This window comes from Mobula birostris, chromosome 22 (assembly GCF_030028105.1).
Source record: "Mobula birostris isolate sMobBir1 chromosome 22, sMobBir1.hap1, whole genome shotgun sequence".
Taxonomy (NCBI): domain Eukaryota; kingdom Metazoa; phylum Chordata; class Chondrichthyes; order Myliobatiformes; family Myliobatidae; genus Mobula; species Mobula birostris.
In genome coordinates this window covers 8,712,138-8,727,810 of record NC_092391.1, presented here as the reverse complement: position 1 = coordinate 8,727,810, position 15,673 = coordinate 8,712,138, and the positions used below count along the sequence as shown (strand labels likewise).

General features: G+C 40.1%; 1 protein-coding gene across 8 annotated transcripts in view; it reads right to left on the bottom strand.

Annotated features, from left to right (window-relative positions):
* The window catches only part of gapvd1 (GTPase activating protein and VPS9 domains 1), a 128,753-nt gene that overhangs the window by 111,551 nt on the left and 1,529 nt on the right, over positions 1-15,673 (bottom strand). For 6 of the 8 annotated variants that reach the window (XM_072239912.1, XM_072239917.1, XM_072239918.1 and 3 more), the window contains exon 2: positions 4,374-4,465. The exons of 1 other annotated variant lie outside the window; for it this stretch is intronic. The gene's annotated coding sequence lies outside the window, so the exon portion shown is untranslated. Of the gene's footprint in view, positions 1-4,373; positions 4,466-13,124; positions 13,224-15,673 lie in introns of all 8 variants that reach the window. One more of the 8 variants, XM_072239913.1, reaches the window with a different exon arrangement.

Genomic DNA, 15,673 nt, shown 5'->3' with positions numbered 1-15,673 from the left:
TTGTTAGTGCCAGACGGGGAAGTTTGAGTATCTCAGAAACTGCTGATCTCCTGGGATTTTCACATACAACAGTCTCTAGAGTTTACAAAACATAGTACGAAGAAACAAAAGATATCCAATGAGAGGCAGTTCTGTGGACACAAATTAATGAGAGGTCAGAGGAGAACAGCCAGGCTGGTTCAAACTGACAGGAAGGTCGCAGTAACTCAAATAACCATGCGTTACCACAGTGGTGTCCAGCTGGCCAGTGGTGTGGTGACATCAGCACTGGACTTGGAGGCCAATGGTCCTGGGTTTGAATCCGGCCAGCTCCTTACACGTTTTCCATCCGTGCTGGGTTGGGCATCGAAGTAGCAATGCGATCCCGTGAAAAACAGACAAATGCTAAGGAAACAGCAAAAAGATGCTACCCGATGCACCACTAAACATGTGAAAGCACAGCAAACAGCGGTGCACAGAAGAGCATCTCATTACGCACATCACATCAAACCTTGTAGTGGATGGGCTACAGCAGAAGAAAACCACAAACATACACTCAGTGTGTACTTGATATGAACACAGAGCGTATTTTTATCTCAGGAAGGCTCAGATTCCCAATACACGTATGGTTAAAAGCACATCCAAGATACAGTTAAGGTCAGATGTTGATGTCACTACATGCAGCATCAAGTTTAAAAGGAAGCATGACTCCCTAATAAGAGTCCTGATGCACTCCACACGTAAACTTTATTTTATTCTTGTGGAGACCTCAGTGTGATCCATGGAATATGTGTTAAATTATTTAAAATTTATTTTAATACTTGCTGGCATTTTAACAAGTTTACAATTTATTGGAAAACTGAAGGAATTGAAAGGCTATCAGTGAATTTCAAGAACATGCCTTCAGGACATATGGCCTTTTAATCCACTCCAAGCACAAGGCTGGATCCTCTTCACCAGAGATCCAGAGGTTAAGTATCAAACTCACTTGGCCCTCTGAATCTAAAAAGAAGTAAACATAGGTGGGTGTCAAAAGTAGTGAGTCCGGTAGCAAGCCAGGTCCAGGACAATACAGAAGTATTCAAGATTTCCAGCATCTGCAGAATCTCATGTCTATAACATAGATCTATAGAGAGTAGAAGAAACATCACTGCGTTAAGCTATGGTATTTCTGGAGAGGCGTGACCTGAAGGACTATAGACGAGCAGCTCCAAGATGGGTTCAAGCTGTTGAGCTTTGAAAACCAGCATGGACAAATGTGCCAAACGGTCTTGTCCCATGTTCAAAGTTCAAAGTAAAATTATCAGATTACATACATGTCACCACATACAACCATGAGATTCTTTTTTTCTTCAGGCATTCTTAGCAAATCCATAAAACAGTAACTGAAAACAGGATCAATGGACAACAAACTGCAAATGCAGATATAAATGAATAGCAATAGATAATGAGCATGAAATAACCATTCCTTATAACCATTCTTATACTTAGAAGTTTTTGATGTTAACAATAGGCGTCACAGTAGCTTAACAGTTAGTATAACACTATTACAATGCCAGCAAGCCAGGTTCAATTCCCTTCGCTCTCTCTAAGGAGTTTCTACATTCTCCGTGACCACCTGGGTTTCCTCCAGGTGCTCTGGTTTCTTCCCACATTCCAAACACAGGTTAATTAGTCACATGGATATATTTGGGCAGCATGGACTCATTGGGATGGTAAGGCCTGTTACCATGCTGCATCCAAGATAAATAAATAAACAAAGCCCTTAGTTAATTTATTCCTGTCATTAGTATTCCATAGCTTGGTAGCCAAAAGAAGCAACAAAACAAATATGACCATGTCCAAAAAGTATTAAATGGCTGACTTTGCAGTTGAAAAATCCCTTCTTGCAAGCCAAATAACTGAGGCCATTTGGATTATACATCCGATCTCTGACATTGTTCAACAGTAACTAATTGCATGTCGTCTTTCACCACCACTAAGCTTATCAGGGTGATATGAAACTTATAAACAGAACGGAATGCTGACAATTTCCTAGCTTCATTATGACAGTACAGAACATGTTCTGCTTACAATGGGAAGTGCATTTCTGAAGATGGGAAAAACCTCAATTTGACAGTCACGAGACAAATATCTAGTTTTAAATGTATAATTACACATGAATATTTTCAGCAAACCCAATTTTTTTATGCAGTTCACCAATAGTGAAAATGAAAGTTTTATCTCCCAGATAGAAAGACCAAACTTGACCACTATTTAAAACAAGAATAAAAGTGTTAATATATTTGAAGCTCAATTCTCCTTCAATTCTTAAATTCTTTCTTAAATTTTTTTTAAAAAGTAGGGAGGATACCGGACTGCCTGTGTCTCTCTACCTAACCATGTACTTTCACAAACAAGAGAAAATCTGCAGATGCTGGAAATCCGAGCAACACACACAAAATGCTGGAGGAACTCTGCAGACCATGCAGTATCTCTGGAAAAAAGCACAGTCGACAGTTTGGGCCGAACCCCTTCGGCAGGACTGGAGAAAAAAGATGAGAAGTAGATTTGAAAGATGGGGGGAGGGGAGAGAGAAGCACCAGGTAATTGGTGAAACTTGGAGGGGGAAGGATGAAGCGAAAAGCTAGGAAGTTGATTGGTGAAAAAAACAGAAGGTCATGGAAGAAAAAAAAGGGGGGAGGAGCACCAGAGGGAGGTGATGGACAGGCAAGGAGATAACATGAGAGGAGGAAAGGGGGGATGGGAAATGGTGAAGGGTGGAGGCATTACTGGAAGTTTGAGAAATCGATGTTCATGTCATCAGGTTGGAGGCTACCCAAAAGGAATATACGGTGCTGTTCCTCCAACCTGTGTGTGGCCTTATCATGACAGTGGAGGAGGCCGTGGATGGACATACCAGAATAGGAATGGGAAGTAGAATTAAAATGGGTGGCCACTGGAGATCCCACTTGTTCTGGCAGAGAGAGCGCAGATGCTCAGTGAAGTGGTCTCCCAATCTATGTCGGGTCTCACTGATATACAGGAGGCCACACCAGGAGCACCGAACACAGTATATGACCCCCCAACAGACACACAGGTGAAGTGTTACCTCACCTGGAAGGACTGTTTGGGGCCCTGAATGGTAGTAAGGGAGAAGGTGTAGTGGCAGATGTAGCACTTGTTCCACTTGCAAGGGTAAGGGCCAGGAGGGAAATCAGTGGGGAGGGACAAATGGACAAGGGAGTCGCGAAGGGAGCAATCTCTCCAGAAAGTGGAAAGTGGGGGGGGGGGGGGGGCCAAACAGTCCTTCCAGGTGAGGCGGCACTTCACCTGTGAGTCTGTTGGGGTCATATACCTTGTTCGGTGCTCCTGCTGTGGTCTCCTGTATCTTGGTGAGACCTGACCTAGATTGGGAGACTGCTTTGCCGAGCATCTATGTTCCATCTGCCAGAACAAGCGGGATCTCTCAGTGGCCACCCATTTTAAATCCACTTCCCATTCCGATATGTCCATCCATAGCCTCCTCCACTGTCATGATAAGGCCACACTTAGGTTCGAAGAACAACACCTTATATTCCGTTTGGGTAGTCTCCAACCTGATGGCAGGAACATTGATTTCTCAAATTTCCAGTAATGCTGCCCCTCCCCCACTCTGTTTCCCATCCCCTTTTCCCTCTCTCACACTATCTCCTTGCCCACCCATTGCCTCCCTCTGGTGCTCCCCACCCCCCGCCCCCCGTCTTTTTTCTTTCTTTCATCGCCTTCTGCCTCTTTTGCCAATCCACTTCCTAGCTCTTTGCTTCATCCCTCTCCGTCCAAGTTTCACCGATCGCCTGGTGTTTCTCTCTCCCCTCCCCCACCTTTCAAATCTACTCCTCAAGCTTTTTTTTCCTCCAGTCCTTCCAAACAGTTTCAGCCGACTGTGCTTTTTACCATAGATGCTGCCTGGCCTGCTGAGTTCCTCCAGCATTTTGTGTGTGTTAGCCATGTACTTTGCCTTCACTGGATTTGATCAGTAACATTCACAAGGTAAATCTTATCATCCGTATGTTTGTCAAGTAGTCAACCAAGTACATAAAAGTAGAATTTATCCTAACAAATTATTTTGTTTTGCAGTAGTCTTCCACCACTGAATCAAAAAAGGAAATTAATAAAAACATTTCCAACAAACTGATAACATGAAGCATTAAGTGCAGGGGGAAGTAACACAACCAAGGCTTGTCCATCCAAGGATAAGATCAGTTGCTATGTCCCAAATGACCAAATGATCACCTCTAAACTCACACATGACCATTATTTGCCTGTCATTCCTTACACTAACATACTAAAGCATAAACTGGTCCTTTTAAGTGAAGTTATATACATTTACTACCTATAAATCTACCCTTAAAATACTTAAAAAACATACTCACTTATAAGCAACCTTCAACAGATGGCCTCGTGAAGAGCCTTACAGCAAACAACCTGACTCAAACATTCAATACTTCAATCTCTGCAATGTGATCTGAAATTATAAAAAAAATAATAATTTAGAGCAAAGTTGGTCATTTTCTTCCAAAGAGGAAGTTGTACTGAACAACTCGTGAACAGCTACGAAGTAGCATATGATTAATTTAAAAATAGCAGGAACAATTAAAATTGTAAACATATGACAAAATAATTAAAACTGAGCAACTAATCAATTCAACAAAAGCAGACAAGTAAATCAGAAGAATCTAATTTTAGATGTGAATCTTCAGTTTGATTTGAGGCATCTGCTATTTCAGTCAAGCAATTATTTATTCCCCAGAGGTTGAAACAGAACATCAGGTTGCTGTTCACTGCTCTGTATGTACTAACAGGATTTTATAACCTCAATATGCACAATTTATACATTTGTTCATACGGGCCAGATAATTATAATAACTCTACACCAAATTACTGTCAGATTACTGTATTAGATAGAATCATGAAATGATACAGCCTGAGAAAAGGGCCTATGGCCCAACTCATCTATTCCAAACTAAGGAGCCCAACAAAGCTAATCCCATTTATTTAATTTTGGTTTGTATCCAAGCTTAAACCTTTCCTATTCATATATTTAACCAAATACCTTTTAAATGTTGTCCACCACTTCCTCTGGCAGCTCATTCACATACACACCACCCTCTGCCCTCTAGTTTTTGTTCCCTTTCTTTGAGTAAAGGGCTGTGGATATTCAGCACATATTCTTTATGAATTTATACAACCTCCATTAACATCAACCCTCAGTTTCATAATGTTCTAAGGAATAAAGTACTAGCCCGTGCAGCCTCTCACTATAACACAGGCTCTTGAGACCTGGCAACATTCTCATATTTTCTTTATACTCTTTCTAGTTTAACCATGTCTTTCCTATGACAATGTTTCCAAAATTGTCTACAATCACAAAGTATAACACATCAACCTATTGCCAGTGCGTTTATTTTCCTAAACAAGTACTATAATCTAAAAATACAATAAGACACAGATTTTAACTTCCACACATCAAGCAACTGATTTCTCTCTACCCTGCATTTGCTTTTACAGCTACTGACAATTTAGAAAATGTTAATCTTCTATGCACAACTTTCATCCAAAGCCAACGTCAATGATACTGCTAGTTTATCATGTGAAGTGCTTTTTTAAAATTGTATGAATGTTAATATCTGGGTTTCATATGATTCTTTTAGTTTATACATAGTTATATTCTTGTATAATAAGTAAAATACATTGCAGTATGGTTATCCACTGTGAGTGTATTTTACAGGAGTGCAGGTAACATAAACTTATTATTGAAACAGCCACATCACAAGTACAGAATTGGCCACTTCGTACCAATGACATCCTGGCCTGCTCTCATCTCTATCTTGCAATAAATTTGAAGCTCACGCCTAAAATCTTACTTTTAATCAGATGTGATTGACTATTTGCAACATTATATAGCGAATGAGAGCCTCCGTCGGTCAGAATTGACCACGAGAACAGGAAGGCAGATTACTATCTGAATGGTGTCAACTTAGGAAAAGGGGAAGTACAACGAGATCTAGGTGTCTTCGTTCATCAGTCACTGAAAGTAAGCATGCAGGTACAACAGGCAGTGAAGAAAGCTAATGGTATGTTGGCCTTCATAACAAGGGGAGTTGAGTATAAGAGCAAAGAGGTCCTTCTGCAGTTGTACAGGGCCCTGGTGAGACCACACCTGGAATATTGTGTACAGTTTTGGTCTCCAAATTTGAGGAAGGACATTCTAGCTATTGAGGGAGTGCAGCGTAGGTTCACGAGGTTAATTCCCAGGATGGCTGGACTGTCATATGTTGAAAGATTGGAATGACTAGGGTTGTATACACTGGAATTTAGAAGGATGAGATGGGATCTGATTGAAACATGTAAGATTATTAAGGGATTGGACACGCTAGAGGCAGGAAACATGTTCCCGATGTTGGGGGAGACTAGAACCAGAGGCCACAGTTTAAGAATAAGGGGTAGACAATTTAGAACGGAGTTGAGGAAAAACTTTTATTTACACAGAGGGTTGTGGTTCTGTGGAATGCTCTGCCTCAGAAGGCAGTGGATGCCAATTCTCTGGATTCTTTCAAAAAAGAGTTAGATAGAGCTCTTAAAGATAGCGGAGTGAAGGGATACGGGGAGAAGCCAGGAAAAGGGTACTGATTATGGATGATCAGCCATGATCACAGTGAATGGTGGTGCTGGCTCGAAGGGCCGAATGGCCTACTCCTGCACCTATTGTCTATTGTTCTAGCTGTCTAGATACGCAAGCCTGGGCAGTACAATATAGAGAGCGATCTGTCAACTATGTAGCAGGCTCCTCCTCTCCACAAATCTGATAAACCCAAAGGAACCGCAGAGATTAATACACTTTGGGTACACTTTGGTACGAGAAGCATCACAGGAGTTGCCACTCAGCATTGAAGTCAATGTAGGACTGCCTTGGGGACTCCAGTTCCAGATTTTTCCCTCGGTATTTACTCCCGAAGCCTTCCCCAAAAGCGGGTATAGCCAGAAGGCAGCAGAGGTTTGAGATCAGAGTTTTCCTTCTCCTAGATGAGCTACCAACCACGGCCATCTATTCCGTAGAGATTTATGAGTCTGCCTCGTCCCATTGATCTGCATACCGCTCCTATCCAAATTTCTCTTAATTATTGATTCTCTTATTTACTCCTTTCCTGTAGGTAGGTGACCAAAACTGCACACTGTATTCCAAATTAGGCCTCACTAACATCTCGTACAACTTCAATATCACATCCCATCTGCTGTGCTTATTACTTGGATTTATGAATGCCAATGTGCTAAAAGATTTAAGCATTCTTCTAGGGTGCATCACAAGCTGGTATGGAAGTTGTCCTGTCCATGACCGGAAGAAGCTGCAGAAGATCATGAACATGGTGAAGCACATCACACAAACCAATCTTCCGTCCTTGGACTCACTTTACACCGCATGCTGTCAGAACAGTGCTGCCAGGATAATCAAGGACACGACCCACCCAGCCAACACTCTTTTCGTCCCTCTTCCCTCCAGGAGAAGGCTCAGGAGCTTGAAGACTCGTACGGCCAGATTTGGGAACAGCTTCTTTCCAACTGTGATAAGACTGCTGAACAGATCCTGACCCGGATCTGGGTCGTACCCTCCAAATACCCGGACCTGCATCTCGGTTTTTTTGCACTACCTTACTTTCCATTTTTCTATTTTCTATTTATGATTTATAATCCAAATTTTTAATATTTACTATCGATTTGTAATCCAGGGAGCGGGAGGTGCAGAATCAAATATTGCTATGATGATTGTACGCTCTAGTATCAATTGTTTGGCGACAATAAAGTATAAAGTATCTGCTTGTGACACCACTCTCAAGGAATTATGGATCTGTACTCCCAGATCCCTTGGTTCTGACGTACTACTAGTGCCTTACCACTCACTGTGCAAGACCTACCACCTTCCCCCCCCACCCCCCACCGGGTGGTCCCACCGAAGTGCAACACCTCATACTTGTCTGCATTAAATTCCATCTGCTAAATTTTCAGCCCATTTCACCAGCTGGTTCAGATTCTGCTGCAAGCTTCGATGGTCTTCCTTGCTGTCCATTACACCCTAAGTCTAGGTGTCACTGCAAATTTGTTGATCCAGTTTACCACACTGCCATCCAGATCATTGTTAAATTGACAAACAACAGCAATCCATGGCACACCTCTAGTCATAGGCCTCCAGTCAGAGATGCAACCATTTACTACCATTCTCTGGCTTCCTGCGTAAAGCCAATCCCAATCCAATTTACTACATCTTGACTATGTCAATGGTATTAAACCTGATAAAAATAAACCAGCTGTAATACCTCCAACTTTTGTAGGAAACACTATAGAACATTAGTTATGAATTTTGTAGATTTGACTTTGAATATAAAGCTTTCCAGATGAATAAAGCATTTGGTAAATATTTAACATGTATAACAGAAAGCATCATTAATTACCGCCTCCTCCACTGTCAGGTTACGTCCAAGTGGAAATTAGAGGAACAAGACCTGGACAGTCTCCAACCTGGCAGCATGAACAGAGTTCTCATATCCCATGCTCTACCATCATCTTGCTTCCACCAGGCACCGCTCAGCTTCTCATACCATAACTGTCCTCATTTACATGTCACATGGATCGACCTGCTCATTTTTGCTCTACCCTGGCCCTCCACCTTTGTATAGTGGCTACCTCCCCCTTTTTTCCTGTCCAGATGATGGGTCTCAACCTAAAACATTGACTGTTCATTTCTCTCCATAGATGCTGCCTGACCTACTAAGTTCTTCCAGTGCGTCGAGTTCCAGCATCTACAGTCCTGTGTCTCCTGTTAACCAAGGTTCTCTTTTTTTTCCTCCAAATAAACCATTCTTGCTTGAGTGACATGTGAAATACAGTAACAGATTTAGGTCATGCATAAGATATAGTTACACAGCCAGTTTAAACTGTGACTAAAACTACGTACTAAGTTTGATCTGGACTAGCTTTAATTCCTATTAAAACTATAAGAGACCTTCTTTGCTGACTTGAAACATACAAACACTGTTCAAACTAGTTAGCAAAAGCAAGGCCCAAAAATTAATAGAACAGGAATGGAGTGGATAATCTTGAAAGTTTATATACTTCCTTCAAGATTCAAAAACTATTTGTTTACAAACTAATACATGTTTATAATTTTCATCATGCGTTCACTTGCATTATTTTTGCCAAAACCGAATGAACAAATTCAATTCAGTCAGCACAAAATAAACGACAATATTTTTTCCTCCATTCCTCCTAGCCGTGGGCATATAAAGAACAAAGCAACCTCTCTCTGTGAATTTTTTGTTTGCATAAAATCCAAGGATCACATACCGATTCAAGCTTCCTCAGACATACAGAGTTTCATTTATTTTCAAAGTCAAATGGATGCCATTTTTTCAGCTTAGCCATACACAAGGATTTAAACAACAATTTCAATTGACACATGTAATGCCCTGAAGCTTTGAGTAACACTGCTGGGTTAACCGTTATCAAACACAGAAAATTAAAGGAAATGAAAATTTGAAGATCACATCATACCTGCCTATCAGATAGTTACTTCTACAAATTCCAGAACCTAGAATAACTGCAAATAGTTCAACAATTTCAGACGTTTTATGTGTTTAATTAAGAGGAACTGTGGCATAGTGGTTATATTACTGAACCAGTAATAACAGTGGGCTGCACTAAAGAGACACGAGTTCAAAGTCTGTTAACTGAATATAACCAATTTGAATTAAACTGTAACTTGGATAGAAAGACGCAAAATAAAAAGCTAGTGACATTGATAATGACAAGGCAACACTAGAATGATGTAAAAGATCTGAAATTAAAAAGCAGCAAGTTGTGCAGTGTCTGCGGACAGTTAAACAGAATTAATATTTCATCTCAGATTCCATCATCTGCAGTCTTATGTGTCTCCTTGATATTTCAATCAATGAGTTTTCATAAGAAGTTGAATATGTTTTAAGTTGCGAAGGAGAGGTGGCAAGAATGTCCAATTTCAATGGTCAAGAGAAAGTGGACGACACAAACTGTTGGCTTTGGCTGAGAGCAGGGTGATGTTAATTACAATTCATCTCAAGGAGATAAATGCCGAGAGCTGAATGAGAGAGAGAGAGCTAAAACAACAGGTTGGCCTGCTTTGATTACAGAAACAAGATAAAGTGGTTCACTTTTAACCAAGCTGTGGATGCCAGAACACATTTCAGTTCAATGGCAATGAGAATACATGCTGGCATTACCAGTAACTTGCACACCCCATGGATGAACAAATAATTAATATAGGTTTTACAATAAAACTGTTTTACACAAAATCTATCTCCAAAAACTTGATGACCTTCAATTTACTCAAGTCAGTTATTGAGGAAGCTGTGCTGATATACTATCTCAAAACGGTAATTCTTGCATTGTTTTACTTAACTTGTATGTGCCCTAGAAAGCAAATGTTCTTTTTTTAATTTAAAGATACAACACAGGAATAGGGTCTTCAGGCCCAACGAGTCTGCGCTGCCCAAACATGTCCATGTGATGAATTAATCTACAAACCTATACATCTTTGGAATGTGGGAGGAAATTGGAACACCCAGAAGCTGATGCATTCACAGGGAGAACATACAAACTGTTTATATTCAGCAGCAGAATTGAACCCGGGATGCTGGCACTGTAAAAAGCACTATGCTATCGGACTACCCAGTACCCATCTTTTGCTCTTGCTCCAGTATCCTCATTTCCCCTATCATATTGTTTCCGAAATCATCTTCATTTTGTATTATAAACAGCTCCCACAATGTAGACCATTCTGACCTTTACAACAGAGCTGAGGGGGAATTTCTTTCGCCAGAGGGTGGTGAATCTGTGGAATCCATTGCCACAGATGGCTGTGGAGGCCAAGGTCACTGGATATATGTAAAGAGAAGATTGATATGTTCTTGATTAATAAGGGCATCAAATGTTACAAGGTGAAGGCAGGAGAATGGGTTGAGAGGGAAAATAAATCAGCATGATCGAATGGCGGTGCAGACTCAATGGGGTGAATGCCAAATTCTGATTCTATGTCTTATGGACTGGACACATCACAGCCTGATATGGAGCTTCCAACGTGCAGTATCACAAGGGAACATAAAGGGTTCCAATCACAGCTAACTCTATCACAAGCACAACCCTCCCCACCATCGAAACACCTTCAAAAAGCAGTACCTTAAGAAGGCAGCACAATCCATCGAGGATACTCACTATCTTCTCATTATTATCATTAGGGAGGAGGTACAGGAGCCTGAAGACCCACACTCAACATTTCAGGAACAGCTTCTTCCCCTCCACCCAGATTTCTGAACACTACTTATTATTCATTTTTTGCACTATGTAGTTTTGTAATTTATAGATATTTATGAATTTGCACTGTACTGTTGATGCAAAACAAATTTCAAGTCATATGTCAGTGATAATAAATCTGATTCTGATACAGAGTGAGAACTTGAGTTAACTTTGAATTCATCAAACTATTACTTTAGAAACAAAAGGTCACTGAAAATTCCAATTATTAATTCCAATTTCTACTTATGCAGCATATTCTCCTCTGACTCAGAAGAAAGTCTTCACATCCCCACTCTACATACACAGGCTGGTATTTGAATATGGTGCTGAGTAACTTGCACTGTTAGAAGCGTGATTTTTTTGTGTGAGGCTTTGAAACCCTGCTAAGAGGAATCCAAAAGTTAGTGTCCTGGTCACTATTACAAAACCAACTCTAATTGATTAGTTAGCTTACTGTTCCTCTGTACAGTACAGAGCATTCTGATTGGTTACATCACAGCCTGGTATGAAGGCTCCAATGCACAACATCGAAGAGGCTGGAGAACCTCATAGACTTAGCCAGCTCCATTACAGGCACAATCCTCCCCACCAAGGACATCTTGACGAGGCACTGCCTCAAGATAGTGCTATCATTAAGAATCCTCACCATCCGAGACATGTCCTCTTCTCAATGTTAGCAATGAGATGGAGGTACAGGAGACTGAAGACCCAATGATTCAGAAAACAACTTCTTCCCCCTCCCATCGGATTTCTGAATGGTCTACAAACACTACCTCACTCTTCCTTTTTCTCATACTATTTATAGTAATATGTCTTTCCACTGTTCTGTCGCCATAAAACACCAAATCTCACATATGTTGTACAGCAACAATAAACGTGATCTTGATTCGGGCCTTGCAGTGTATTTCAGACATTGGAATAAAGGTCCTCCCCTGATTACAGCACGATTCTGTTCCCGGGAAATGTTCAGAACTCAGTTCACAAGTATAAAATACAACCGCAAACTAAATTCCCAGGCGGACGATGCCTACAACAGCTGGCAAATCCATACTGTCAGTCTCACAACCACCCACTCATATGCACAGGTTGCACACAAGTCAGGCATTCTGAACCTTGGAATGACTTGCACTGGTTTGGAATTGAACCTTTACTGTCACATTTTGCACCAGCTCAAGTTCATTTGGTCCAAATCCCATTTGAACTAACAGAAAACAAGCATCATCCCATGTCAGCAGAGATACACAAGGTCATAGACTTTTGAAGCTCCACAAATTACTCCAAAACTAAAGGTGAGGAAAAGAGCTCCAGCTAGCCTTTGGCCTGAGCCTCTGAATAATTCATTGAACTTGCTTGAAATTAACAGGGTTTCATACTCCGCTTTATTCTTCCCATGAGAAAGCAAACACCATCTGCTATGTACCATCTTATAATCAAAATCAGGTTATATATCGTCACACTTGTTGACTTTACAGCAGCAATACACAAGGGAAAAAACTGAATTACAGTAAATATATATGAATGAAATTGTTAAATAAATAGTGCAAAAATAAAAATGTAGTGAGATAGTGTTCATGTGTTCAATGTCCATTCAGAAATCAGATGGCAGAGGGAAAGAAGTTGTTCCTGAATCATCGTGAAATGTGAAGAAATACAATTATTCTTCAATTTTCTTACTATTAACTCCCAGGCACTGATGATTAGAATGGTTTTGGAAAATTACTCGGTAGCAATAGACGCAAATTTCCAACACTGACAGTGAACATGCAAGTGCTACAGAAAAGAGGAAGCATGCACACACTTCCTACCATAATCAGTGGGCAGATTGATGACAATCACATTCTCAGTTCCCTGGCTGTGTTTCAGAACATCCTTTAGGTTACCCGATTGTTCATAGTGCAGACCAACTAAGAGGAAAGAAAAATAAAAACCAGAATGGCCCTGCAGTAAAACTATGCCACAGAACAAAAGTATCATTCAAGCTCACTCCACCAACAGGCCAAAGAGAATTAATCAAATCAAAAATTTTAGCTTAATTACCCAAGCAAAGATGTTACTATGTACTACTTTTAGTAAAGATATTTTAGGCAACTAATCCACAATATATAATCAAGAGATTCCGTAGATACTGGAAATCCAGAGTGACACACACAAAATTCCTAAGGAACTCAACAGATCAGGCAGTATCTATGAATAGGAATAAAGAGTCAACGTTTCGGGCAGAGACCCTTCATCAGAAACATTAGACTCTATTCCTCTCCATAGATGTTACCTGACCTGCTGTGTTCCTCCAGCATTTTGTGTGTGTAACTCTAAATGTTCTTGATCTTGCCCAGCCCCAAGAGCAAAAAAATCAAGCAAAACTACTCAAGATTTATCATCTCCTCCAACCAATTTCTTTGACAACCCCTCCAGCAGCTGGGATGAACACAAAATATTGCATCCTGCTCAGAAGTCAGAAATTCTCCTAATGCACTGGAAATGTGCCATCATTTAACTATAAACCAAAATTAATTCACAATTATTTTTATTCTTCACTGTGGTTATTTACTTTACAGAGGTTGGCTACCACTTTTAGCTACCTAGCAACCAATACAGTATGAGACACTTTGGGGTGAACTAAGTATATAAAGCTATTTCTCCTTTCCAGTTATAAAATTTTTGTTTTCCTTGGTATAGTTCCATCATAACAATTCAGAAATCAGCAAGATTCCAATGGACCTTGGAATGTAAATGTCAGTTATCTTCACTGCACCTTTCATGGCCTAGGACATCTTAAAGTCCTTAGGAGTCCATGAAGTACTTTTGAAGTGCAAGGAAGTCAGCAAGAAACTTTAATGCAAGTATGACACAGAACTTAGCAAGCAGAAATAGGAAACTTGATCCAAGACAACTAAACTAGTGCTAAAAATGCCACCACCTCCTCTCACCTCACTTTGTCCTCAGCCAATCCAAATGTGTTTCAATTCTCTTCTCCATGTACTTATTTAGTTTCACCTAAAACTCATCTAGTCACCACAAATACATAAACTCATTAAAAATTATAAAGGATTCCATGTTGATCATGAAACAAATTTGCATGTAGTATTTTTTAATCATGCCTGTTTTCCAGAGTTAGGAAATTAATACAGCAAGATATTTACATGCTACCATTAAATTATATGGGGATTTATTAAAGATGAACAACAAAGGATTAAATTCAGTCCCATTTGATATTGATGTGATTCAGAATCAACTTTTATGAACTAACTGACTAAAAATGCTAATTGTTATCAAAAAACTTTTCTTCCAGTTCCTATGCAGGGTTGCATATTTATCCCAAGTTTTTCTTGTGAGTTACTGAGGGATCTTTCAATTGCTTTGCAGAAAGGCGTTGGCCTGAAGGATCCCATAATTGGAAAAAATGTACAGCAGTGGGAAGATTGGATGATTAGAAAAAAGGATTAGAAGCAAAGGGGACTAGTTCAACGAGTTTGGGTTCATAATCTGGATCAGGTCCTCAAGGTAAAACTGGTTAAGGATGGATTTATAAACAGGATTTGGCAACTTTTACACTTAAAACTTTCATGTGCTTGATTGGTTTACATATCCACTCAAAAATATAATCCTAAACCATTTGAGTGTATTGGTTGGTTCTTGTTGCAGCTGTAGGTAACTTTGAAAAGAAACAGAACAGCTTCATTTTGATTTGCATTTTCTATTGAATTGAATAAAGTCATTGATGTTTCATATTACAAAAGAGCTATTTTTGATAATTTGCCAAGTCAGTCATGTGCATCAGAATACTCGTTAAACAATAATTCGACAGTGTATCTGTCATGATGAGATGAATGTCTCACCTCTGAATCAACTTATGAGGACAAGTTACACTCCAAAGAGACCAGAACAGTAATCTGTCATGACTGTGCAGTGCCCTTAAGTATAACACTGCCAGAAGTATTAAATTAAAGACCTAGCTGTCTTCAGATATTACAAGTTTGACACCCAATGCATCACTGCAGTTTGCCCACCATCATGGCCATATATACAGAAAGGTGCTGGAAAAGGGCAAGTAACATCGTGAAGGATCTCACACACCCTGTTCATGAACTGTTTATCCTATTCCCATCAGGAAAGAAGGCTACATAGCATCCACACCAAAAACAGCTACTCTCCCCAACCAGTAAGGTTGATCAACATCTCCTCCACTACCACTTTCTTTCCCATCAGTCACCTTATGTACAGCCTACCATTACTTTATGGACAGACAATCAGTTTATCTATCTAAGCTATCTCATGTATTTTTATTTAATGTGTGTTTTATTACTACTGTGCTCTCCATCTTTTGTGGGTTTTCTCGTGCTGCATTGGATCCAGA